Source organism: Ovis aries, chromosome 22 (genome assembly GCF_016772045.2).
Source record: "Ovis aries strain OAR_USU_Benz2616 breed Rambouillet chromosome 22, ARS-UI_Ramb_v3.0, whole genome shotgun sequence".
In the NCBI taxonomy this organism is placed as follows: Eukaryota; Metazoa; Chordata; class Mammalia; order Artiodactyla; family Bovidae; genus Ovis; species Ovis aries.
The window spans coordinates 33,436,022-33,464,019 of NC_056075.1; the positions used below are offsets into that span (position 1 = coordinate 33,436,022).

Sequence of the window (27,998 nt, forward strand, 5' to 3'; positions counted from 1 at the left end):
AGATAGCTGGAGGTCTTGGGAAAAACATGCTTAACAAGAAGCATTAAAAAAAAACTCTAAGCATTTGCTAGCTCTATTTTGTATGCACATATGGCTTAAGCCACTCTTGACACATGGCTGTTATGGTCTGAGTTGTTACAGGTCATTGCTGGTCTGCATTCAATATGGCTGTGAGATTGGCTTATGGGGTCAAAGCAGGTTATCAGGAAAGCTCAGGCAGCTAGAGGCAATTCCCCACTCTAAATTTTGGAACTGGGAGATTTTAGGTTTATGAAGTGTTCATATGAAACGCTTGTCTTGATTTCTTTGCTTTGAATGGAAGCTGTTTTTTTGTGGCCAGATGTAAAGCCTCATGGGAAAATCTTTTCTTGGCAGTGAAGTAAGATTGCCAGTCAAGCCCTGACATGTTTCTAGGTTTAGAGGAACAAGGGGGGTGGGGTGCTGGGATTGTGACTTGCTAGATTTCAGGAGACAAGAGTGTCTTACAGCTTAGAAGAGGCCACTCAAGTTAAAGGGTCACTCAACTTTCAAAGCATAGTTTATAAAATTTCTGGGTTGTTGTTATTCAGTCACTAAATTATGTCTGAGTCTCTGTGATCCCACGGACTGCAGCACGCCAGACTTTCCTGTCCTTCACTATCTCCCAGAGTTTGCATAAACTCATGTCCACTGAGTTAGTGATGCCATCCAACCATCTCATCCTCCGTCACCCTCTTCTCCTCTTGCCCTCAACCTTCCCCAGCATCAGGGTCTTTTCCAATGAGTTAGCTCTTCCTATCAGGTGGCCATAGTATTCGAAATGTAGCCCTAGCATCAGTCCTTCCAATGATTATTCAGGGTTGATTTCTTTAGGTTTGACTGGTTTGATCTCCTTGCTGTCCAAGGAACTCTCAAAAGTCTTCTCCAGCACCACAATTCAAAAGTATCAATTCTTCAGTGCTCAGCTTTCTTTTCAGTCCAACTCTCACATCCATACATGACTACTGGAAAAACCATAGCTTTGACTATACGGACCTCTGTCAGCAAAGTGATCGGCAAAATTTCTGGGTGCAAACACCATTAGAGGAGAGCCGTGTTCCGTCATTAACTACTGGTAAGTATTTCTTTGCACGTTAGCTGAGGATGACCAAGAAGAGAGGATGGGACCTAAGATGGGTTGTGAGGAGTTTGCTTAACTCCTTGATTATCCATGAAGTGGGACTTAGCAAACTAATTGCTCCCACCACCCAGACCTGATCTGACACTGTTGTTGTTGTTGTTGTTCAGCTGCTGAGTCATATCCAACTCCACAATTTGACATAATTGCTGGTAAATTCAGAGCTATGCGTCTGATCAGAAAATGCTCAGGAAGGCATCCCAAGAAACCCTTTGCATACTCCCTCCCTTTTTACCTATATCATCCTTTCTGGAGCTACTTTGTAATCATGAAATAGTTTTTCATAACAAACTCTGATCCATGGGATCATTGATGAAATTGTGTCATCTACAGAGGTACAGTTACAGCCTACCCAAACAACTGGTCAAGTCAATGGGGTGAGGGTGAGAGTCGGGGGATGGGGAGGGGCAGCTGTGGGTCAAAGGTTTGCAAACACCCTCTCGGCTTGTGGGGCTGAATGTTTGACTTTTCAACTGACTGTTCTGCTGGTGAATGGTCTTGGCCTCTGGGGAAGTAGGCGACCTCTTGCCTCTTAAATGGGATCATATCTCTGGGCAAGTAGGCAGTTTTATCTCTAAAGAGTTTAGGCCCATGGAAGGTGAGGTCAAGCTGGTCACCAAGGACAGGGAATCCAGGCCTTCCCTCCAAACCACATTCGCTTTTCTAATCAAACTGACTCATATGATTCCAATTATTTCTCCATCCTCTCCAAGGCCAGTGGGCCATGGGGTAGGCTGATCACCTGTGAAATTTCAGTTTTAAAGAATGGAACTGGTTTTGATTTATTCAAAAGTCAGCCCACTCCTTTGGTTCTGTGTAGAGGCAGAGAGGGCAGGAAGAGCCACCATAAGACAGGTTACATCTGAGGACCTTGGCAGCCCCTCAGGCTAACTTTCTTTGCCCAGGACACATGGCAGACTCCTCTGTGGCTGATAGAGAGGAGGGTCTCAGCTATAGAGCCACACATACACTCCTAACAAGGCCAGCACTGCCAGCTGGGAAGGTTTGCTTGAGGCTGGGTGCCACAGACATCCTAGAAGATGCGGGTTTGTCGAAGACAAGGTGACTAGGTCAGGGTCCAATGCACTTGATCTCTAGTCCTTGATTCTTTACTTTCTCCATTCTTGGTTGGCCTCACTGAATGTGCTGTCTGTGGGCATCCATTCTGGCTTGTCAGGAAGATAGCCCAGAACTGTTTCACTTGGTGGAACTTTCCCCCATATCCTCTCCGACTGCTCCATGGACTCATTGATGACGCAGCCCGCATGCCCTTTGTCTTATTTGCCTTCGCCCTTCCCTTGGAAAACTACCAGACTGTTCAAATAAGTGGCCTCAGCATAGGTGCATATTCACCAACATGGCTGGATCTTAAAAACCTGATCCTGAGTTTTAAGAGAAGAGAAATAGAATGAGAGACATAAAACACTATGATTTACCTAAATAAAAAATAGATGCTCATAAAGCAGCAATACATGTAAAATTAAAAGATCACATTAAGCACATTGGAAGTGCCTACAAGAGGAGAGGAATAGAAATGGAAAATAAGGATCAAAAGAAAGAAAGAAAGTAAATGAAGGAATGAGTCGACCTATCAATGATGATAATAGACCATGAGCTGGAGAGTATGATTAACTCAACCCCCTGTCCTTAAAATCACGAAGAGCAATGTAATTTGGGTGATCTCCTAACGCTAGATCTGAAGCTAAGAACCCAACAGACGCGATGACACCAAGATGTCCGGCTCAGCCTGAATCCTGCCAGGCTCATGGGCTGCAGATCCAGATGCTGAGGACCTAACAGGAGAAGACAGAAGACACTCTCCCAGCGAAGGTGCCCTCCAGAGGAGGATGACAGCGTCAGAGGAGGCGGCCTTCTCCTTTCCTGACCACCATCCCTTCTCCCCTACCTGGAGATGTGTGTTGTTATGGGACCAGGAGCAGGCTGAACTTCAGATTTATCATCTGTAAGTCGGGTAATGCCAGTACCTCTCTCATCAGGCTGTTGTGAGGAATGGATGTGTGTCTGCTCTGCTCCCAGCACAGTGCTGGGTTCATAGAGCTGCTGTCGTGATCTGAATCATAGTCATAAGCATAAAAATGGCCATAACAGTAATAGGGATAAAAGTAATGAATCATGTCATTTGTTTTTATTTGGTTGCTAAGTCTTGTCTGACTCTTTCGATCCCCTGGACTGCAGCATGCCAGTCTTCCCTGTCCTTCACTATCTCTTCACTTTGCTCAAACTCATGCCCATTGAGTCGGTGATGCCATCCAGCCATCTCATCCTCTGTCACCCCCTTCTCCTGTCCTCAGTCTTTCCTAACATCAGGGTCTTTTCCAATGAGTCAGCTCTTCACATCAAATGGCCAAAGTATTGGAGCTTCAGCTTCAGCATCAGTCCTTCCAGTGAATATTCATGTCATAAGGAGCATTTTTTGCCTTCTTGTGGAAGTCTTACTCAGAAGGTCCAGTTTTGGAGTTATTTTAAACAGCTTGGTTTCCAGCCAGACAACATGAAATAAATGAAGTTAAGGAAGCCTTCTGAGATTCTGGAAGATAGAATGTTCTTCATCATCTCTTAAGTCTCCTGAGAATCCTAAAAGGCTGGGGCCATAGCAGAGGAAATCCTGGCCATCACATCAGACACTTCTGTGTGAGCAATCTGAGTCCAGAACCTCAGCAAGAAGGAAGAGTTGAGAGAGAGGAAAGTCCCCTGTGATGCTCTGGATGAGTAGAGACAAGCCAGAGACCCAAAATGCATGTGGTGGTTGCCTGCTTCTTCTTGATGTTGCCTTAAAACTCAGAGATGTTCACTGTCAAAAGTACTTTAACACTTCTCATCTCATTTAAGCCTTATGACACTTTCCTGAGGAAGTACAGAACTCCCACTTTACAAATGGCAAAACTGAGGTCCACGGTGTTCCAAGACCAGTATGAACATTAAGTGCAGTCCTGGGCCTAAAACTCAGACTTACCAACTCCCAGTCCAGTGCATTCTAGAGTAATAATGATGATAATGATAATGACAATTGTTACTCAAAAGCAGCTGTATGAGCCAGGTACTTTTTAAGGGGTTTTACATTCATCCAGCTTACAATAGGCCTATGATGTGAGTATTCTCCTCATTTCACAAATGAAACAGCTGAGGCACAGAGAGACTAATTTACCTGCCTAAGGCTGCACAGCCCACAAGTGATGGAGGCAGGATATTATCACTCTTCTTATCTCCTGCTGCCATGCTTGCCTTGAGGACCAGTTTCTGCTGCTCTGGGTCCTCTTAAGACGAGGAGCTCCTACAGACCCAAGGGTGGTTAATGCCCACATCTTAATCCTAAGACTAAGGAACATGATCTTGTTCCTTGGGAGAAGGAATCATGGAAGAAGAGGGGGCTATGATGTCTGCCAGAAAAGACTCACATTGCAGCTGGATTCTTTACCAGCTGAACCACAAGGGAAGCCCTCTGAACTTGGAGGCCTGACCAACCACAGATCTCTCTGCTGTACTCAGGACTCATTTCAAGTTTGGCTGGGAGTCTAGGGAATTTTTAGGGGAGCTGGTAACTTACTTAATGCCCAGTGTCCCTTTTATTGACTCTTTGATGTTCACTGGAGTTGAGCCTGCCACAAAAGCCTACCTGCCCTTTGGCCCAGGCTTCATAAGGCACATACTTCAGACTGTGGATTCATCATAGGAGCTGGTATGAATGGCAGGGGCAGAGGTAAAAACAAATCCCTATCTAGAGAACTTATGTCTGTGTCAACTATGTTCTTTTGCTTGATACTCATCTCTTGCTTTTTCTCTTTCTTATCATTCTGTTACCTTCAGCCTAGAAATGCATGGAGGTGACCAGGCAGCAGAAGCCCTGTTGAAAGAAGATGAAAGTTCAATGTCCACATCTGAGAACACAGTCTGTCCAAGAGGGCCTGGGAGACGGTAGGAGGCGACCACAGAGGATTACCTCCCTCTGTATCCCTCCTACCCCAGGACAATTTTATTTTGCATCTGCTCTTTGTTGGAAAGACTTTGTGGAAGAAAGGAGGGATGGTGCCTAGCGCTAACCATGGATGTGACTTATCACCAGGAGGACAGGGAAGAGTCTATAGGGAGAGAGTAGCATCACGTGCATAGAAGCAAGAAGCAGGGAAGGACAAGATGTGAGGGGGTTAGCCTGGGCACCCTCTTTGACTAAAGATGGGAAGGAGAGCCAGAAGGTAGGCCTTGAGCACCAAGAAGTACTTTAGACTTTGACTTTCTTTGCTTCCCCCAAAGCATGTGTGGTGGAACTGTAGTTAACTTGAATGTAAGAGACATTCTGGGGAAGAGAGAAGTCTGCTCAAATAACTTTTGGAAACACTACGTTAACTTAACTTAAATGCTAGGTTAGCTTAAATTAGTGCAGGATTTGTCAGAACCTTTATCATAAAAATATGCACTGTGAATCTTCATTGGAGAAGATTTGGCTATCTTCTATCTAGCATTTCCCAAATTTATTCTGCCAATGAGCCCAATTTTTCAAGGTGGAGTGTGTGAACACTCTAGAAAATGCTTTCCCATATGAATGGGCTATGAGGTGATGGGGCAGGGAACCACTGAAAGAACAATTCCACTCTTGGTTCACTGTGAGACCCACATAAGCACCTTCCCTCCTCAAACTCAATTAGCATAGCTGCTCTTTACCTCTGCTGATCGAGGGCTGAGTTCTGAGCTTAGTTCTCTGCTCTGTGAACTGCAGTAGGACCCCAAGCCTTGGCATGGGGGTCCTTGGAGGCCACTGACTGTCACTGCAGCTTTGAAATTATTATACCATCCAATGGTTCTAAAACATTTTGAGGCCAGCAATCCATTTGGAAATGTGCTGGAAGCTAAGAAATCTGTTCCTCGGTGGGCAGGTTGGTGTGGGGGAGCTCACAGATTCAAAGTCCTCATACAATATGAAGGCTTTTCCGAACTCTTGAGATCCATCTATGGAATATTCACTTATATACACATTGGCTTCTTTGTCTGATCGTCACCATTTTCCTTTGTGCTGATTTCACTTGTTTGCTTAAATGGACAGCCCAGTTGGCCCACTCACAAAATAGGCTCTGTGGCCTGTATGTGACCTCTTTGCCTGGAAAATTATCCAGCTGGCCAGCTGGAAGCCATTTTCCCAGGGTGGTACTGAGAAGAAGCATGAGGACATTTCTGAACTTGTTTTTAACTTAACATCAACACCTTTGTTTGGAAACAGAAAAGAGACTGATGGAATAGTCCATCCAAGAGACTTGTGTGCTTCTCTCAGCTTCTAAAATGGGAAGAATTGGGGCATGAATGGAGAAGCTTTAACATGGAGTCTGCCCTGCAGATCCCAATGTGACATGTTTTCCCTAAATGCTTTCCTTCAAGGTTATTCTGAGAATAGAGCCAAACAACATTTTTCTTTTTTTGAGAAATATATTGTTTCTTGGAGAGTGGGGACAGGTCTGGTAGCCACTCTCTCTCCATTTTCCACGAGCACTTCCCCACTGTTTGGGGAGCTTGTTTTATCACCCCTTAATTTTTAAACATCTTGTGTCATTTTATTTTAAATATTGTTCTTAAGTAACAAAAAGCCAGTTTGGGGTATTTTTTAAAATCCAGTCTGAAAGTCTTTATCCTTTAATATGATAGCTTTGATCCACTCACATTTATGATGATGGCTCAGCAGCTTGGATTTATTCAAACCATTTTCTTTTGTGTTTTTTCATCAACTAAATCTTTCTATCTTCCCAACTTGGTTTGTATTGAGCATAAGGGGTGAGATAAAATGTTCTGCTGCCTTTTTAGCTCAGATAAAGGTTACACATGGGTGCATCCCTGACCTCTGTAGGAAATTCTGTCCTTTGTGACCAGAGTCTCCCAATCTATTTGTTTTCCTGTGCTGTGCTCGGTCATGTCCGACTCTTTGCAGCCCCATGGACTGTATGTAGCCTGCCAAGCTCTTCTGCCCATGGAAATTGACTGGAGTGGAGTGCCATTTTCCATTCCAGGGGATCTTCCCGACCCAGGGATGGAACCTGAATCTCTTGTATCTCCTGCTTTGGCAGGTGGAGTCTTTACCACCAGCGCCACCTGAGAAGCCCGTTGGTTTCCCTGCAGCCTGGAGACAGCATAGGAAGGGAAGAACTGGCTGCTGAGCCAAGAAGAGAATGCAGTGTTGCTCCGTTGGTCTTACTCCTCCCATAATAATAGAGGAAAAGGAGAGAAGGTGATATCAGAGAGAGCAATAAGCAGAGAAGATGGCAATAAGTAGCTTCAGTTCAGTTCAGTTCAGTAGCCCAGTCGTGTCCGACTCTTTGCGACCCCATGAATTGCAGCACACCAGGCCTCCCTGTCCATCACCAACTCCCGGAGTTCACTCAGACTCACGTCCATCGAGTCAGTGATGCCATCCAGCCATCGCATCCTCTGTCACCCCCTTCTCCTCCTGCCCCCAACCCCTCCCAGCATCAGAGTCTTTTCCAATGAGTCAACTCTTCGCATGAGGTGGCCAAAGTACTGGAGTTTCAGCTTTAGCATCATTCCTTCCAAAGAAATCCCAGGGCTGATCTCCTTCAGAATGGACTGGTTGAATAAGTAGCTTAGAGATCTACCAGGTAGAGCCAGATGAAACTTCACAACCTCAGTGGCAGAACCTGATTCATTCATTGGGAACTCTGCTTTGGTGGCAGAGGGATTCCATTCAGCCTTCTGAATCCTTGGGACCAGCAAGAAGGGAGCAGACTTTCTGTCCGCCCTGGCTCTCACTATCAGCTTTTCTCTCCCATGACTGTGGAATGACCCAGCATTTTGGAACCCAACCCCATGGCATCCAGATGTCAGCAATTGCTTTTGGTTTCCAGAAGACTCAGCCAGTCCATTGCTAGCTTGTCCAATGGCTGGCCCAGTAAACCAGTGACCACACACTTACCCCAAATTTGGCTGGGTTCTGGGGCCAATTGGTCAGGGCTGCGTGAAGCAGATTGTGTGTATATGTGTGGCCCAGCCGAAAGCTCTTAAAGCGTGCCATATGAGACACAACCTATAATAAGGAGTTATAAACTGTTCCATTCTGGTGCCTCCAGCTAGAGGTCAAAAGTTTTCACGGTTCTTTTAATGGGGGAGGAAGAGTCCAGTGCCCTGGCCCTCTCTGAAAGCTTGGGGGCTCCTCCCTGGCCTGGATGAACTATGTTTACAAAGACAAATACTTTAATGGACAGCATGAGGCAGAGAAACAGCAGAGCCGGGGAGTCAGGGTCCTTGAGCTTGCTTGTGTTGAAGAGAACTGAGCCAAGCCAGTCAGCCTGGGGCCCCGTGGCTGACCTCATCTCTAGTCGGATGGACACTGGGCTCCATGCTCGAGTGATTGTCTGAAGCAGTGGCCTGCTTAAAGCTGGCTTGGCCAAGATATAGAATACACACAGGTTGGGCCAGGGGAGCCCCAGCGACCTCCGCACGTGGGCTGCAGTGGGGCCATCCAGAGGCCCTGGATACAGTTCAAGTCAAATGACATCTGCTCAAGACAGGGATCTCTGCTGAGTGCAGGGGGCCCTGCAGTATAAAAACACAACTCTTCCAGCCCATGGCATGGAGGAGGTGAGATGGATACACAGGCATTCGTAGATGACAGGGGAGCACAGGCCAAGAGAGCGTCCCTAGGGGGAGAGGCCTGTGGACTTCAGAAGTCTGGAAGGACATCCAGACAGTGGTTAGGATGTCAGACGTCGGTGCCCCTGGGGGCTTGAATCTCTCTTCTGTTTCTGTTTACAGATTATGTCGCCATTGGTAAGACATTTTATTCACCTATAAACCCACCTTATAAAATTTTGTAAACATGCAATGAGGTAATATCTGTGAAGCACTTAGCACTGGGCAGGACATATAGTCAGTGCTCAATAAACAAATGAAAGCTATTATTATTCCTAGAGGAAGGGGTCATTTCCAGGCCATGGAGGCTTTAAAGGAGTTGAGAGAAGGAGAGAGAACATTTAGAGCAAGAGGAACAGAGCCTGAGCACAAGTTAATAAAAAGGACTTGGAGAGGGGAAGATTCATGCATTCAATAAAGATCGATTTTTACTATTGCCCAGGCAGTATGGAAACAATGATGAATGAGGCAGAAGTAATCCCTGTTCCCACTGGTCATTGCAGAGGAAGCCCCGTGGGAGGGTGCTGAAATATTCTGTCTAATCACAGACAATACTTAGGTCAAAGCCGAGAGCTTATGTGTGAAGAGGACACACAGCAGACCTCGTGCTCACCAGGACATAGCTTTAAAAATCTCATCTTCAGAACTCTATTCCTACCAATCCCATCATGCAGAATTCTATGAAATTAAATGACATCATAGAATTTTCTGGAACTCCTGGAAACTCATGCAACCTTGAACATGAATTACTGTCTAATGTGGGAGCACTTAAATTGCAGAATGGGGAACAATGAGACTGACTCCCCAATGTCTGTCTGCTCCTGTCCTAATAAAGTAATGGTAGAGCTGTTTGTGATTTGACCATAGCTCTGGGGCTAATGGTTTTTCCAGTAATCATGTATGGATGTGAGAGTTGGAGTATAGAGAAAGCTGAGCGCCGAAGAATTGATGCTTTTGAACTGTGGTGTTGGAGAAGATTCTTGAGAATCCCTTGGACTGCAAGGAGATCCAACTAGTCCATCCTAAAGGAAATCAGTCCTGGGTGTTCACTGGAAGGACTGATGTTGAAGCTGAAACGCCAATACTTTGGCCACCTGATACGAAGAGCTGACTCATTTGAAAAGACCCAGATGCTGGGAAAGATTGAAGACAGGAGGAGAAGGGGATGACAGAGGATGAGATGGTTGGATGGCATCACCGATTCAATGGACATGAGTTTGGGTAAATTCCAGGAGTTGGTGATAGACAAGTTGGGAGGCCTGGCATGCTGTGGTTCATGGGGTCACAAAGAGTCAGACATGACTGAGTGATTGAACTGAACTGAACTGGAGCTAATCCTATCCTTCTAGACAGTGACTTTGAGAATGCAACAATTGAAGACAATACGATATGAGGAAACATGGATTGGAGGGCTTTCACAGTGTGTCTCTATTGTTATATCCTGATGAATATGACAGAGAAACACTTCACCTGATGTCCATTGCCAGACATACTATAATCATGAGGGAAGCCTGACTTAGGATACACAACCTCATGGTTACCAGATGGAAAGACAGAAAGAACATAGGTCCTTGATGATCCAGTTGATGGGCCAGAACCAACAGGAAGCCCAGCTACCTCTCAACTTCCTGCATTTGAAGTGCAATACATTTCCTAGTGATTGTGTGTTAGTTGCTCAGTCGTGTCTGACTCTTTGTGACCCCATGGACTGTAGCCTGCCAGGCTCCTCTGTCCATGGGATTCTCCAGGCAAGAATACTGCAGGGGGTTGCCATTTCCTTCTCCAGGGGATCTTCCTGACTCAGGGATCGAACCCAGGTCTCCTGCATTGTAGGCGGATGCTTTACCATCTGAGCCACTAGGCTTGTTTGAATGGAGTTTTCTATCATTTGTGGCCTAATGAGTCCTAATGGAGACTCTTGCTAAAACAGAACCAGGAATTTATTTAAATGATTGTACCTCCACTTGGCTTCATCATGGCTTTGGTCTTTCTCAGGGGAAACATACTCAGTCCAATCTCTGCTCCTCTGACAGCCTGCATAATTGGAGACCTGCTGGAAACACAAATTTTGGTAATGTCAACCTTCTGAATTAAGTCAGATTTGATAATAGCAAGAGCTTGCTATAGACCAGCGTCACTTCTGAACAGTTTACAGACTTTATTTGTGCTTCTCAAAAAACCCTTTGAATTCGGTTCTACCATGACATACCTTTTGTGGTAGAGGAAACTGAGGTATAGAGACATTAGGGCACTTGTCCAGAGATGCACAACTAATAAGTGGCTGAACTTAGACTCAAATTCAAGGAGTTGCTTGGCTTCAGAGTCTGTGTCCCTGACTGAATTGTTTCTCCTTTGAGGCAGTCCTACTATCCAGAGATAAAAATCATATAAAAGAAAAGGCAGAAACAATCACTTAAAATAGAGTTCACTTGAAATTATAAAATGGGAAAAACACACCTTTAGGATTCCATCAGTGTCAGGGGAAGCCATTGTAAGCTTTGGAGAAGAGAGTATTAGTTTTAAGTAAACGCCCACGTTTCCCATGCTCTCTTTTCCTCATCTCATCTCACCATCATTTCTCTAGGACTGTCTCTCTTTTCATCTCTTCATCTGTGTTAAAAATCAGTGAAATAGCCACCTACCATATTGGATGAATTCTGCAACCTCTAAGCCCAGTAACTTTGATAAGAAGTCTGTATTTTGACCTACCACACAGGCAAAAAGAAAGTTCTGAATGTGAAAAGAAGCCCCATGTGAGCCTTCCATGTTCTCTGCCAAATGGCTTGAGCTCACCCCACCTTTTTAATTTTGCAAAACATTTGTGTTGTGTTTCCAGTTTCCCATGGTGCACCAGCGGGCCGGGTGATGAGAGGAGGGCTGCAGGGATGAGGTGACTGCTGGGGCTCTGTGCTGGGCTGCAGGTGCTCGACAAGACTGGCCAATGGGAGCGACTTCTTGGAACCATCCTGACAAGTTCCTGCTGGCCCAAGCCTGGGGCCTCATCTCCCTCCAGCTTGGCCCCAGGTCACCAAAAGGAAATGTATTTAATTTTCAAATCCCTCCTGGAGCCGAAGAGAATTCCAACAAAACAGCCATAAACATTGAAAGAGTCTTGTTTGATTTGGGAAAACATTCCATCGGATTTAAAATGAAATATCCTGTGACTAATCTCATGTAAGACTGGGAACGAGTCTAATTGTTCAATTTAGTGGTCAACGAGGGGACTCTGGAGAGAGACCTTGTCCCTCCCCCCTACCACTTTGGGATCAGTGGCAATAAAGCAGCCAGGACTGAGTTTTCAAACAAGGGTTGTGAACAGTTTGCTTTGATCCTCAAGCCCCCTTCTTCTCAATTTGTCATTGATTTCCCATCAAGAGAGTTTGTGCAACTGAATCCCCCGTGCAATTCTGGCACTTTGTAAACTAGTAAATAAAACCCAAATGTTAATTCTTATGAGCACAGCATTCCCTGCCAAGAAATGAATAATGCACTGTGAAAAGCGACAGCATTGTGTATCCTTGGATGAGGGAACAAGAAACAGTGGGGCAGGGCTGGGGAGCCAGGAGTCATGAAGGCAGTAAAACCAGGAAGAGAGATGCAAAGGGAAGCGGAAGAAGAAACAGAACTATCTTGGAAGATCTTTGTTGTCTCCTCGACTTGAGTGTAAGCTCCTATGGCCAGCACCAGGCAATGACATTAATGGAAGATTATTTGGCTCTTTGTGCCTGTTCTGTGAGCTTCCCAGGTGGCTCAGTGGGTAAAAAAAATCTGCCTGCAATGCAGGAGATGCAGGCAGACATGAGTTCAATCCCTGGGTTGGGAAGATCCCCTGGAGGAGGGCACGGCAACCCACTCCAGTATTCTTGCCTGGAGAATCTCCATGGACAGAGGAGCCTAGAGGGTTACAGTCCATAGAGTCGCAAAGAATCAGACTTGACTGAGCATGCACACAGGCCTGTTCTGTATGGAGAACCTTCCAGACTTGTTTTCTCCTTACAATGATCTGTGAGGCAAGTTTTGCTGTTCTCCCCATTTACAGATGGAGAAACTAAGGCATCAGAGAAGTAAACACATTGCCCACTTGAGAGAGAAGAGATGAGCCACTCACTGCGTACCAGAGCTGACTCAGCTCCACTGTGCTGTCTGCCCCAGAGGGAAAAAGTGTGGACAGACTAACTGACTATCCCAGGGTGCCCAGGATTGCCGGACTTATGTTGCTAAAATCAGGAAAGTCTCAGACAAACTGGGATGAGTTGTTCACCCTGGGTATGGGAGTTAGACTCCAACTCGGAGTAACCTCCTTGGGTGTTACGGCCAGAGTTGTTTTTTTTTGTTTTTTGTTTTTTTTTTTCCAGAAAAGCAGGCACCGGTGTCTGTAGCTCTGTCTCTGTAAGGGGAGCCAGCAAGTTGGTCTAGCAAAGGCAATCCCGTTTCTCCCCTGCCCCTCCTCAAAATACCATCCTGATACATGACAATGAAGAAGGAAAGAGTAATGACACATGCTACTGTTGTTTAACAAAACAGCAATAGTCCCCTGGAACGATCTAGGCAAAGACGGGAGGAAATCATCTTAAATTCCAGTTCCAGAAAGTCTGTAAGTAAATTATGATTTTTGTTGATGATTTATTAGCCATCAGGTCACTTTCAAGGCCCAGAGGAACTCCTTCTGCTTACCATTGGATCTGTGTGAGGCAAAAAAAAGAATTTCTGAGCAGGGCCATCATTCCCATTTCTGGGACCTATTTTATAAGCAGAGACCTCTTGCTTGTGAATAATGCTACATTCAACCTTCTGACTCCTGGAGGAGTAAAGTCAATCTAGGATTCCGTCCAATAATAATACTGCCTACAACAAACAAAGCTGTGCATTAGTAAACAGTTTTCACCATGTGTTCCTTGACTTGAGGTCCTAGCGACCCCGTGAAACAAGGGAGATAGGATGAATTCCATGCTCCATGGTTCAAGATAGGGGGCAGGTGGTATACGGAAGATCCTACATTTAAAGACAGAAGAAACTGAGGCACCTTGCTAGTATGGTATCAGCAAGTATAATTATTTTAATACAAAGTAAGCCAAGGGATATACAAAAAGTAAATATATCTTTCTATTTCCCAAACTGATCTCAGTGTTTGGCACGCAGTAGGCAATCAATCACACTCCCTGAGACAGAGGCGGCAAGGGGAACATTTGATTCCAGTGTTAACCAGACTGAAGTTTGCATCTTAGCTCATTCGCCTACCCGTGAAACTCCAGGTAAGTCACTTAATCTCTCTGAGCCAACAGGAACCTTCCAGGCAGAAGGGCAGGTAAATATACACTCAGAGCTGCTGTGAGAACTTGTGATTGTAGCTGAGGAGGGTTTGGTACACAGTAAGTGCTCCAGAAGAGACAGTTTTAGTTGTTTTCAGGCCCCAGGATTCTGGGCCCTTCTTTATGCCCAGGCTGGTGATGGAAATGGACGACCCAGGGCACAAGGGTCTAATGTCTGGAGGCAGGCACTGGACCAGATGCTTCCTGACCCCCTGTCATGTTTAACTCAACTTTCCTACCAAAATGAGAGGGAACGCTCTCAACTCATGCAACACAATTTCAGTGCCGTGGGTGACCCCTTCTGTATCTGCCTGGGGCCAAGCTACAGGTGATAATTAGCTCTCAGAAAGCGGAAGGACATTAACTCCAGTAACTTGACTCTGTTCCAGTTGCGATAATTAAAGTGCCCACAGGTGGATCCCGTTAATGAGGCATCCACTGGGCTGCGGCGGAGCCATCAGGCAGCAGGTGTGGAGCTGGGGCGTGGGCTTAGCATAGCTGACTGAGCCGTGGGCGTTCACAGAAGCATGAAGCGTCTCCGCTTCTCCCTTCTCAGTTGGTTCCTACCCTCCCTCCGCCAGGCCTTTTGAGTGTCTTTAGGAGGGCTCTTCTGGGGGTCAGGGACTTGTGCTTTGGGCTCTTCCATGAGCTTAATATTAACCTTGAACATGTATCTTCGGTCTCCCTAGCTCAGTTCCCTGAATTGTAAAAAGAAGGCAACAGCTCAAAAAATGGAAAGAGAAGCTTGGGGACAAGTGAGTTCAGTCTCACCATCACACTCCCCTCCATCACTGCTAGTTTCTGCTACCCTCTGCTTGGCTGCCTTTTCTCCTTCAACAGGCTGTTCCCTCTTTCTTCAGCTTTCAGCAACCCTGGATTCACAGCCTGTCCCTGAAGAGATAGGAGGTAGAGGAGGCTGTTTCCAATTTCCCTTCTTTTTCTTTTTTTTTTTTTTTTTAACCCTAGGGAAGGATCTGATTGGTCCAGCTTAAGTTACAAATTCACCCTGTGGACCAATCACTGTGGCTGGGAAAAGACAAGCCCTCCCCTTAGTCCAGAGGTAGATTATTGATCTATTACCAGAAGCCGCTCCTATTTGAATCTTTGACAGGGACAAAAGTGTCACACATGTTGACTCTTCTCTTCACTAAGAAGAAGCAGATTGTGTTCCTGAGGAGTGTGTGTGTGTGTGTGTGTGTGTGTGTGTGTGTGTGTGTGTGTGTGTGTGTGTGTTGGTCCTTTGGAGTGGGAATACAGCTGACCCTTGAACAACACAGGTTTGAACCGTGTGGATTCACTTGTATGTGGGTTTTTTCCAATTGAAGTATTGGAAAAAATTTTGGAGACTTGTGACAATTTGAAAAAATTCACAGATAAACCATGTAGCCTAAGAATACTGAAAAAAAAATTAAGAGAAAGCTAGATATTTCATGAATACATAAAATTTATGTAGATATACAAAATATGTGTGAATTGACTGTTTATATTGTTGGAAGGCTTCAGGTCAACAATAGGCTATTAGTAATTAAGTTCTGGGACAGTCAAAGTTATGCATGGATTTTCAATAGCATGGCGAGTGGGGAAAGGTCAGGGTCCATAACTCTTGTGTCATTTAAGGGTCAACTGTATATTTCTTCATACAATGTTGTGAATGACAGTTGTTCTTCCATATCAGTCTAAGAGGTTAACTGGGTAACTAGGCAAGTTGCTTACTCCCTCGAGTTTCCTCATCTGGAAAAATGGGGAATAGTACTAGCTCCAGGAGTTGGTGATGGACAGGGAGGCCTAGCATGCTGTAGTCCATAGGGTCGCAAAGAGTTGGACACGGCTGAGCTGAACTGAACTGAGCTCATGGGTTGTTGAAGTAACTGAATAATTCAGGCAGACACAGTGCTTAGCACACTGTCTGGGCATCAGTAAGAGTTCAGTGAGCAGCAACCATTGCTATTATAAAGTGAAATACTACATACTTGTTTTTTTTAAACAATGACTTGTAAAAAAAAAATAACCCATTTATTTATTCATTTGTTTTGGGTTTTTTTTTTTTTGGCTGTTCCATGTGGCATGTGGGATTTTAGTTCCCCAGCCAGGGATTGAACCTGTACCCCACTGCAGAGGGAGCACAGAGTCTTCACCATTGGACATCCAGGGAAATTCCTACATGCATGTGTTCAAAAAAAAAAAATAGTAGAGAACCTCACTTCTAACAAAAGGGACAAACAACACTCCAAATGAAAATATTTGCTTCCTCTGTCTCAAGCACTAGTGGGTGCGGAAAGGCAGGTTTAATTAAAGAATGGTGAGCAGTGTCTGAAATGAGTATTGGACACTTGCAAGGATCTCACACCGTGAATGTGCTCTCTTGGCTGATTCTGCTGGTCACTTTCTTTTTCCTTTTCTGTCACTGGTAAGACTTATTTGCTTTTCAGTGGTGTTTGATAGCTTTACAGGGAAAGAGAGGGCTCAAACTTGGGACTGAGAGAGAAGGGACAAGGAGAGAGAAATAGAAATAAAAGCTATCTTTATGTGCCTGGGAAAGAGTGACACAAGACAGAGATGAAGAATAGAATAGAATAATTAGGGACTTCCCTGGAGGTCCAGAGGCTAAGACTCTGAGCTCCCAGTGCAGGGGGCCTGGGTTCAAATCCCTGGTCAGCGAACTAGATCCCACATGCCACAGTGACAAATCCTACATGCTTCCAAGAAGAACAAAGATCCTGTGTGCTGCATATAAGACCTGGGGCAGCCAAATCAATCAATCAATCAATATTTCTTAAAAAGAGAATGGAATAACTAGTAGAATGGTTGCCTAGTAGTAACTAATAGAACAGTTGCTTCTTGGTCCAGTACACTAGACAAGGAGCTGGCTGAGATGCAGTCAAGAGAGTTCCATGCAGTGGAAAACGGCAGAGCAGGGGCGTCATTTGCTTCAGGAAGATGCGTGGAAGGACACATGTGGCGTTTCTGGTGCTGACTCCCAAATGATGTGAGAGGAAGGGCAGTTTCACTGGCTCTCGAAGATATCAATGGGACGCGGTGGCCATGTGTAACTGGGTCTCTGTGCTGTCTGCTAGAGTTCCCTTCTTTGGTCTGATGGATGCCCTGTCCTGTAATCTACTCTGCTGCCTTCTTGTCCACCATAGTGCTTGGTACTATGCTGAGCCCAGCAGGAAATCTATGGACATCAGAGGCAATGGGTATTTGCAAATCAAAGTTGTTCCTAACACTTCTCTCTGTGGATAAATCAAGGTGCACCTAATACTGATGCTTCAGGACATCCTAGAGGAGACAAAGAAGGGAAAGGGAATTCCCTCTGAGTGCTTTCAGTCATTCACTCACTCATTCATTCAGCAAGTTTTTTCTGAGGGTCTGCAGTCCATAAGGCTTGGTGAATGCAGGGGACACATCCATGAACAAGACAAGCAAAACCCTTCCTCCTAGAGTCTACATTCTGTTGAAGAAGACAGAAGGGACCGCCAACTACATATAATGTGTGGTAAGTGGTACCAATGAAAATATAGGAACATAGGTGAGAGGGTCTGAGAGTGCCTGAGGTAACAACAAGAGGATGTTAACATCTCAGTCCTTGTTTCAAAATTAAGATCCATGTCCTTTCCAGAACTTCAATTATTTTTACAAACATAGAGGAATTACAAAAAACCTGGAAAATGTAAAAAGCGTAAAGATACAAAAATCTCCCATAAACCACTGCTAAAACCACACTTATTTTATGCCTCCTTGGGATCAGATTGCATATCGTTTTGGAACCCGCCTTTTCACTTCAAATTACACGTTGAATTTCTCCTCCAGTTGTAAAAATTTAATTTAAAACATCATTTTAAATAACTGCATCATATGCCATTTATATAGATGTGCCATAAATTATTTAATCATTCCCTATTGTTGAACATTTGGTTTGTTTCCACTTTTACAAATAGGTTTCAATGACTCTCCTTGTTCTTAAATCTTTAAGAGTCTGTGGGTTTCTTAGAATAGTTTCCTAGCCAGTCAGCCTACAAATTTCATGGAGTGATTATTATGTGCCAAGTAGATTTCCTCTTGCTTTCCTAGCTTGATCCTTTGGGTGCCGTTAGGAGTACTTGACTATGCTACCCTTTATTTTGTTCACCTGATAAGGTGGGCCTATTTACCACCGTCTTGTGTTGATCTCAATTGCACCTCTGGGTCCAGGGCATGAGGGAGTCCCTGTATTAATTACTGTTTGGTCTCCTCTCAGTATCAAGTCTGTTTTTCCCCTTGATTTTTCCTCTCCTGAGACCCAAACTTTCTGGGACTATGTGCTGTGCTCTCATACCTTAACTTTATGTGTCTTGCCTATCCTTATGTGACTGAGGACTGTGGCAGGAAGTGGCCCCAGAAATTGGACCAGAGTCTGTCCTTGCGTGTGTATATGAATCGGGGGTGGGAGACAGCAGGCAGCCTCAAAGTGCTATTGTAGGAAGATAGAAGATGGAAGTCCAGGTAGAGAGAGCAGAAACTGGCCTGACTGCCCTCTGACCATGTCTTCGGATGGACTGAAATGGGACTTGAGTTTCCAGGGTATGTCATTAACCTGTTTCACTGACTCTTCCTAATCTGTGTACTTGAAAACCTCTGATAAGTGTCACGGATACTGTAGTAGACTGACTGCATGACCTCCGTTTGACTCGTAACTTTGCAGTCCCTTCCTGCTCAGATTCGAGCTTAGCTGTGACACTGGTTTGGCCAGCGGGAAACCAGTGGGATGCAAGTGGAAGTTTGAAAGTGCAGGCTTATTTCCACCAACTCTCTTGTCACAGCTCCAACCCTGGCAGAGGAATATAGCCAGGCAAGGCTGTTGGAGGACTGTGAGAGCTATGAGGACCTAAGGCGATCCAAGACCAGCCAGTCCTCTGCCAGTCTACCAACTGATCACAGGCACATGAGCAAGTCCAGCCAAGACAACTGATTGAGGCCCGAGTCGCCTCAGATCAACCAAACTGACACAGAATTGTGAGAAAAACAGACAAATAAATAAAGCATATATTAAGTTTTTGGGGGTTGTTACTCAGCAATAACTAATGGACAAAGACATTAATATTGAAGAGTAGAGAAAAGGAGGGCAATGGAGTTGAAGAAGACAGGAAGAAGGTGCAGTGAGAGATCAAAACACTCAGAAGAGCGGCAGCTCTGAATTCATAGTAAGCACTGCTGTACAGCAGGAATTCCACCCTGTTGTCGCCCTTTGACCTCCAGTGTTGAGCTTGGCTACCCCTTCACTGTACGCATACTCCCTCCCAGGTCTCCTGTTTAGCAGTCCTAGGAACCAGAGTTGAGAACTGTTGGGAAGCAGGCGTCTCCAGAGACCAGCTTGTGCTAATTCTGAGGAAGGTTCTGGAACTGCACAAACACCAGGAGAGAGCCCTGCAGTCCCCACTTGGGCCCATTGGGGGCCTGCCCAGCAAGCAGTCTGGCTTCCTTTTTCCATTGTCTGCACTTCTGTCTTCCTCCTGCCCACGTGGCTGACCTCCCAAGCTTAGGCTCCACTGGTCATCTCTCACCTGAAGCACCCTGCAAGAGTGTGTCCCAGTATGATCCCAATTCAGCCCTCCAAAGCCAGCAGCACCAGGTTGGGAGGAGAGGCAGGGGTCATTGAGCTGGACCAATCCTCCTCTAGCACAAACCACCCCCATTCCTACCCTATTTGCCTCTCATTTCACGGGTGTCCACAGGGTTGCAAGAGGCACTCCTTGCGGAATTTGTAACACAGAGATACAGCTCATTCGGTGCAAATAAATGGCCATCCTCTCTGCTTTCCTTTTCTTTCAAACTAGAGAAATGCAAGTTGCCCTCCACTCTTCCCTCGATATTACATGGTGGTTTCAGTCTCATTATTATTGCATTATATGTAGCACATCTGTTACTGGTCAGGAGCCAACTATTTAATTCTATTAGATACATCTATACAGCGAAGTGATAATCTACACCAGGTTTGTGGAACAAGCACTTAATACTTGGCAGCAAGCAGCCAGAGGCTTGATGCGCAAGTAAGAGAGTGTAGGAGGCCCATTGTAGCCGAGGGTAGCAGGCGGCCAGAAAGCGCTGCGGCATCGTTCCCCAGGCCAGCATTCCAATGTGGGAAAGAAGTCCGTCAGCGGCTTGTTCCAACATCTGCAAGATATTGATGGAGAACAAGGGAGGTGAGGAGGGGAGGGAGAGTTACCAAATGCTAACTCTTCCAAGGGAATTCATGTCAGCGCAGACTAAATGATGTGAGGGTTTCAGCCACATGTGGTTGTATTTACCCCCCAAGAAATGGACACAGATTCGTGTCTTGTTCAGTAACTGCAGCGCCTTAGACGTGCCGTCTGCAGTTGCCCCTGAGTTCCTACTCAGGTTTCCTAGCTTCATCTCTGCATGTCAGGGAATGGGCTTGCTCTCAGCACTGGGGCTCACAAATGGGTGCTGTGTGTGGGAATCTGGCTGGGACTCTGACCTCCTGGAAATGCTGGCTGGATAGCACCCCTGTCTCCCAAATACCCCATCTTGCCCAGAAGCAGTCCACGCCGTGTGTGCTGCCTTGCTCCCGAACTGGCCACCTTTTGTCAACAACATCTCCTGTGTTTTCACCTACAGGGCTGGAGGGGAGAAGAAAGAATGATGATAGGATCTATGTCTGATTTCCCTTCCATCCAAGGGGAAGAATCACTTTTAAATCTCAAAACTGATGAAGGGAAGTGGGGAGGGATGGATCAAGAAGAAATAAAGTCTCTTATTACATTGATTTTAACTAAGATGTCATCAATTTTAAGAAGCCCCGTTATTTTATATACCACTAAGAAAAATACTGATTCCTCAGCTAAGATACACAATCAATTAAAGACACATCCAAATTTCAGAGATGTTAAATTGTGGGAAGAAAAATGTGCAACTGTGAATGCTCAACCCCAAGGGTCCCCCAATACTGGCCACTAATGAACTGTGGGACAATGGACAAATTATTTAGCCTCTCTGTACCTCAATTTCCTCATCTGTGATATGGGCATAGTTACAGCTCCTGCCTCATGCAGTTGCTGCAAGGATTAAATATTACTGTATGTAAGTGCTTAAAGGAGACGCTGTGTGTTTACTTATTGTGTGACCTTGAACGTCTTGCTTGTTTCCTTAGCTACAAAATGCAGGTAGCAATCCAATGACATTTTGCTTCCCCAGTGGCACAGCCGTAATCTGCCTGCAATGAAGGAGATCTGGATTTGATCACAAAGATCCCCTGGAACAGGGCATGGCAACCCACTCAGTATTCTTGCCTGGAGAATCCCGTAAACAGAGAAGCCTAGCAGGCTACAGTCCATAGGGTTGCAAAGAGCTGGACACGACTGAAGCACTTAGCATGCACGCATCCTATTGCATTTACATCCCTTTAATGTTGAAAGTGAAAGAGGAGAGTGAAAAAGTTAGCCTAAAGCTCAACATTCAGAAAACGAAGATCATGGCATCTGGTCCCATCACTTCATGGGAAATAGATGGGAAACAGTGGATACAGTGGCTGACTTTATTTTGGGGGGCTCCAAAATCACTGAAGATGGTGATTGCAGCCATGAAATTAAAAGATGCTTACTCCTTGGAAGAAAAGTTATGACCAACCTAGATAGCATACTGAAAAGCAGAGACATTACTTTGCCAACAAAAGTCCGTCTAGTCAAGCCTATGGTTTTTCCAGTGGTCATGTACGGATGTGAGAGTTGGACTGTGAAGAAAGCTGAGCACTGAAGAATTGATGCTTTTGAGCTGTGGTGTTGGAGAAGACTCTTGAGAGTCCCCTGGACTGCAAGGAGATCCAACCAGTCCATCCTAAAGGAGATCAGTCCTGGGTGTTCATTGGAAGGACTGATGCTGAAGCAGAAACTCCAATACTTTGGCCACCTCATGAGAAGAGTTGACTCATTGGAAAAGACTCTGATGCTGGGAGGGAATGGGGGCAGGAGGAGAAGGGGACGACAGAGGATGAGATGGCTGGATGGCATCACCGACTCAATGGACGTGAGTATGAGTGAACTCCAGGAGTTGGTGATAGACAGGGAGGCCTGGCGTGCTGTGATTCATGGAGTTGCAAAGAGTCGGACACGACTGAGCGACTGAACTGAACTGAACTGAGTGTGGATTAGTGTTTAGACCTGCACTAAGCAGGTAACCAGGAAGGCAGGTGGATAAAAGAGTTGTTTAAAGGAAAAAGTCCATTACGGTGAGTAGACTAATGTGCCAGCAAGATGGCCTCTCCCTCCCCAGTCCTCCCAACTATCTAGGCTACACTTATGGGCACTGCCTTACTGAACCCACTCACCCACCAGGCTGCCTTCCTTTCCAACAGCTCAGGGGAAAGACATGGTTTGTCACTGGCCACCAGTCTTTGCTTTTGACATAAACTGCAATTTATATCCCAAATATGGTCAATGTATGCCCTTTGTCCCTGGGGTGCTTTAAGAATCATTCATCAAGCAATTTCATATTTAATCACGTGGTTAATTTTCTCCATGGCCCTGTAAGGAAGAGCGGGTAAGTGTTATGATTCCCATTTACTCAATGAAAAGGCTGAGGTCTGGAGAAATAAAATGACCACCCAACGTCACATAAAGCTGGTTCTCTCAGGAATATGTTAGGAAGCTTATGCTCTCATGGTGGGTTGAACTCACATTCAGTGCCTCTTCGTGCAGTGGCCCCTCTCTGCAGGAGGATTACACATTCCTGCCTCAACTTCACACTGGGCCAGGTGACTTCCCTGGGCCAGCGAAATGTGAGCTCTGTCCAAGAAGAAGCTGTAAGAGCTCTGAGTGACCTGCCATATGTCTTTTCCTTCTGCCATAAAGTTGTCCAAGTTCCAGCTCGAGGCTGCTTCATCACCTGCCTGGATCCCCTGGAGCATTCAGCGTGGAGCAGAGAGGCGGTGAGCTCAGAGGGGACACACAGCCTGAACAAGAGGCAAACCTTCGTGGCTGCAAGCCATAGACGTCATGGGGTTGTATGTTTCCCCAAACCTAGCCTCTTTTAACTGATGAAGTGTATTTTCTATTTTTTGAAATGTTTTATTGGAGTGTAGTTGATTTATAATATTGTGTTAGTTTCTTTACTTTTTAAAAATTTTATAATTGGAGTGTAGTTGATTTAAAAACATGCTAGTTTCTGCTGTACAGCGAAGTGAATCAATCATGCACATACATGCATCCCTGCTTTCTTAGGTTCTTTTCCCATATAGGTCATTGCAGAATATTGAGTAGAGTTCCCCATGCTGTACAGTCGCTCCTTATTATCCACTTTATATATAGCAGTGCATATATGTCAGTCCCAATCTCCCAATTTATTCTTCTCCCTTTCCCCCCATGACTGTAGGGTGGTTTTCTTCATCTGTGACTCTATTTGTTTTGTAAATAAGCTCATTTTTTAATCTTTTTTTTTTAGATTCTACATATAAGCAATGTCATCTGATATTTGACTTTCTCTGTCTGACTTATTTCATTCAGTACGACAATCTCTAGGTCCATCCAGTTGCCACAAGTGGCATCATTTTGTTCTTTTCATGGCTGAGTAATGTGACTTCCGTTGCATTCATGTACCCTCTGTGCACAAGACCTATACCTCCTGCTCGCCATGAAACATTTGCTCTCTTAGAAGACAATTGAAGTGGCCTGCTATCGGTGGTCTCTGCTTCCTATTTTAGCACGCAGCTCTTTTTCATATTAGCACTGATTAGTCCTCTCTGAGTTCAAAATCAAATAATTCCGATCATGCACTAAAGCAGTATACTTTTTTCCACCAATTAAAAAAACTGTTACAGTTTTCCAAGGAAGAATTTTCTGGAGGATTTTGGGTTTGCCAGTGGTCAAAATGTAATCAGGAATAAGTCCTAGGTGAGCAAAGGAAATCAGAAGTCGAGACATTTAGTAATAAAGTAATGAATGATTTTCTAGAGTGATTGGCTTTGCTGAAGTAAATAGAGCGCTTTCTGGCTACACAGTTGAGCATATTGCTTCCTGGGGATGCCACTTTGCTGGTTAAACTTCTGATCCGTCTCATCACTTGGTGGTGGCACCTCAGTGAGCACCCTAGGAAGTGGCACTTGGGATCTTGGCAGGCCTGGAGGCACCTGGTTGGGTTCATCTCTCCGGATGCCAACACCAGTCCTGTTTATGAATCAGTCCACTGAAGTCAGGCAGCATATTCAGTCTTAACTAGCCAGAAGGTGTGGTCTTCTGTGGAACTGTGCTACCCTAGGCCTGCCGTCGGGGAGCCCAGCCTTAAACCAATCTTGCCGAGTCTGGCCCTGGCCATTCCTGGTGCTGGCCATGCCCGTGGGACACACTTCTGCCTGCCTTCCTGGTTTTCTCTTCCAATTTTCCCACCACTCTGAATTTGCTGCTCTGATTATCAGCCTTGTATCTTGGGCTCTGATGACCCTCCACTCCCAGATTCTGGCTGAGGTCCTCCTTCAGATGGTATGGACTTTGTGCCTTGGGAACATGTTCCACTCCCCACATGCTCCACCGTGACACTGACTCTTTCGAATCTAGGTTCACTTGGCCAGTTTGTATAATACAGAAAGGGACCCTGGGTTGCCCTTCCAAAAGGCAGTCAGCAATCTCCTAGCCAGGTCAGTTTCCAGGCAGCTGCCCTACCTGGACAGCTGAGGACCCCGAATACCTCACCTAAAACTCTTTCCCCTGAGATTCAACCACGATCGCTCATCGTCCTTGGAGAATGGGGCATGCAGACTCCTTCCTGAAGCTCAAATGCATATGGCGGGCTGAGTGCCTAGTTTTGAAGTGCCTGGGGAACTGCAGATAAATGATGGCACTCGGAAGCTGGGGCTCACGTTACTGCTGAGCTGCCCACAACTGGCTCCTTGCTCTGAGCGTCTTGGCAGTAGTGTCTTTTCCAGCTGTACGCCTCTTGCTTAATGGGGAGCTGGTCCAGAGCTCTGGAGCGAAGGCCATGAGATCCAAATCCCATTCCAAGCGAGTGAGTGACAAGCAACTAATTTCCAAAGCCGTGCAGCGGATATTTTTTCTTCCTTCAACCCTCTGGGAGAGAAAATGATGCAAATGAAATACCCCAAGGGGAAGTAGCTTGTTGTAACTTATGATTAATCTTGAAAAACCACATGAGTTAAGCATTCCAGTCCTGGAGCTAACCTAAAACCAGGAACATGATCCTTCTTACTCACATGCACTCACCCTCCCTCCCCTTTCCCTGTGTAGCTCCCAGAAATCTTAGGTGCTTTTGCACAATGCAGACCCCCTGCCATTTGAGCCAGCAGAGGGTACCTTTGCTGGGACCAGCCAAGAAAAAAGGCAGCCTTGGGATCTGTTTTAGGGGAAACTCCTCTCCTTGGAACCATAGCCTAGGACATCTTTACAGCATTAGATGGCATTGTTCTTCATGCTAGCCCAGTGTTGGGGCTATCTTACCTTATCTTTTCTTAAATCCAATACAATGCTTCTGGAAGCATGTTGGGCTGTGACTGGCCCATGATAATGGTGAATGGTGTCTGGGGGCAAAAGATGGCCCCCACATGCTGCTTTACAAAAGCAAGGCATCTAGGTGCACTCAAAATAATGCTCTGCTAGGCGTCTGCCTCTCACTCTGAAAAGTCATTTTTACCCCTTAGGCTTCTGTTCTTCATCTCAAAAGTGGGACTCACATTATTTCCCTTCCAAGATCACTTGGGGAAATAAAGTCATTGTGGCAATAACATCTCTTTGTACTTCAGCTTCCTCTCTTAGGGTTGTCATGAAAATTAAACAAGCTTATGTAGGTAAAGTGCTTAAGATAATGCCTGGCCCACAGTAAGTGCTGAACAAATATTAGCTGTTATTTTTATTGGCTTTGAATGAAGGCTCGCTAAGGATGGTGAAAAGGAGAAAATGTGGCACCAAAAAAACATGAATTACCTCCCTGCTATTAACAGCTCTTAAGGTGTTTCTCCCGAGCAGTTGGCAAGAGATTCTTTATCCCAAGACAACCAGCACCTGCCCTCACACACTTAGGTTGCCCAAGAGTGAGGTGGCACTTTGGACAGAGCTGTTTTGAGATGGGACATTTCAATGTGACCTTTTTGCTATTGATCCATCATAATGCAGAAAACATCCTTTTTTCCTTAATATATATATTTTATTGAAGTATAATTGACTTTACAACGTTTCAGGTACACAGCAAGGTGATCCAGTTATACATACACAGATATGTTACCTTTCATATTATTTTCCATTATAGGTTATTATAAGATATTGGCTAGATTTCCCTGTGATATACACTAAATCTTCATTGCTTATTGTGTATCCATTTTTTAAAAATTAGAAATCTAGCATTCTGCTTATACTAAGTCAAACAAATGAAATCACATTTCATAATTTTTTTAGCTAAACAAAAATTCACAAGTTTTCTAAAATATATACATTACCCATATTACTTATGTATATATGTGTATACAAAGGCTTTTCTACTAGGCTTGATAAAGGCTTAAGAAAGAACATCAAAGAAAAAAAAAAGAGGGAGAAACTGGAGAACATAAGCTAAGTGAAATGGGAGCACTGAATATGAAATAGAAAAAGTGAAACAAACTAGATAAAAGGAAAAGATTATTGTATAGTCCAATTGTTTCTAAACATGGCTGCTCATTAGAAACATACCTGGAGCTTTGGAGAAAAAAAAAGCAATACCTGGTCATCTGTATTTTTCAAAAAATTCCAAGATAATTCTGATATATATCTGGATTTTAAAAAGTGAGTACATGTTTTTCTATTAAAGGGTAGTATTGATGATATAGAATTCAATTATTTTCTGTTGACCAATCATGATACAATGGTATTAAGTAATAGTTACATAATCACAGTAGTAAGAGATGTTTATCAGTTTTCACAATCAATAGCCAGACAAAATATAAAAGATGCTTATAATCGCAAGCCATAATGGAAACATGATTACCTAACTATATAAAATAATTATGTGCAGTCTGAGGGATTAAGCTGAGTGATGTGGTAAGTGGAAGTGCATACACCCACATGTTTTCATCCGCCCAGCCTATGTCTTTTGGTTGGTGCCTTTAATCCATTTACATTTAAGGTAATTATTGATATGTGCGAAGAGTTGACTCATTGGAAAAGACTCTGATGCTGGGAGGGATTGGGGGCAGGAGGAGAAGGGGACGACAGAGGATGAGATGGCTGGATGGCATCACCAACTTGATGAATGTGAGTTTGAGTGAACTCCGGGACATGGTGATGGACAGGGAGGTCTGGTGTGCTGTGATTCATGGGGTCGCAAAGAGTCGGACACGACTGAGCGACTGAACTGAACTGATGATCCTATTACCATTTTCTTAACTGTTTTGAGAGAAAATGGATTTAAAAAAAAAATTAAAAGTAATGAGGACAACTGACCTTGAGTCTTCCTCTCTCCCTGAACCCAATCTTTTTCTCAAAACTGACCTCTTGGAGTCAAAGAGGAAGTGTTGCTGTGTACACATTTCTTAGCTACATCTTTTATTTATTTATTTTTATTTAATTTATTATTATTTTTAAATATAAATTGCAAGTTTAAGCGATTGTTTTCTAGGCTTCATCAGAATATCCTGGGTCAAAATAGTGACGTCAGATGTCTGTGTTCTTCCGCAGACCACCTAGTTTTCTCAGACAGTGTGACTATTCCCTCAGGATCACTGGCTCACCAGGCTCTGTGGGGGGTAAACCAAGGGCAGCCAGCCTTGGAGCAGTTCCTTCCTGAGGAGAAGGAGGCAGCATCGCCGGCCACCAAGTTGGGAGAGGCTGAGTTGGGGTACTGGAGTGTCCAGGATCAGAGGCATTGACATTACCTGGCACCCTTTCCGGCTTCCTTCCCAGCTCTGGTTTTAATTAGCTGCT

The 27,998-nt window shown here is 44.8% G+C and overlaps 1 long non-coding RNA gene across 1 annotated transcript; it reads left to right on the top strand.

Annotated features, from left to right (window-relative positions):
* Nucleotides 1–344: 344 nt before the first annotated feature.
* Nucleotides 345–21,199, top strand: LOC132658414 (uncharacterized). The gene is made up of 3 exons (XR_009598042.1): nt 345–1,093; nt 2,851–3,119; nt 7,222–21,199. It is a non-coding gene; the product is annotated as an uncharacterized LOC132658414 (long non-coding RNA).
* Nucleotides 21,200–27,998: the final 6,799 nt, after the last annotated feature.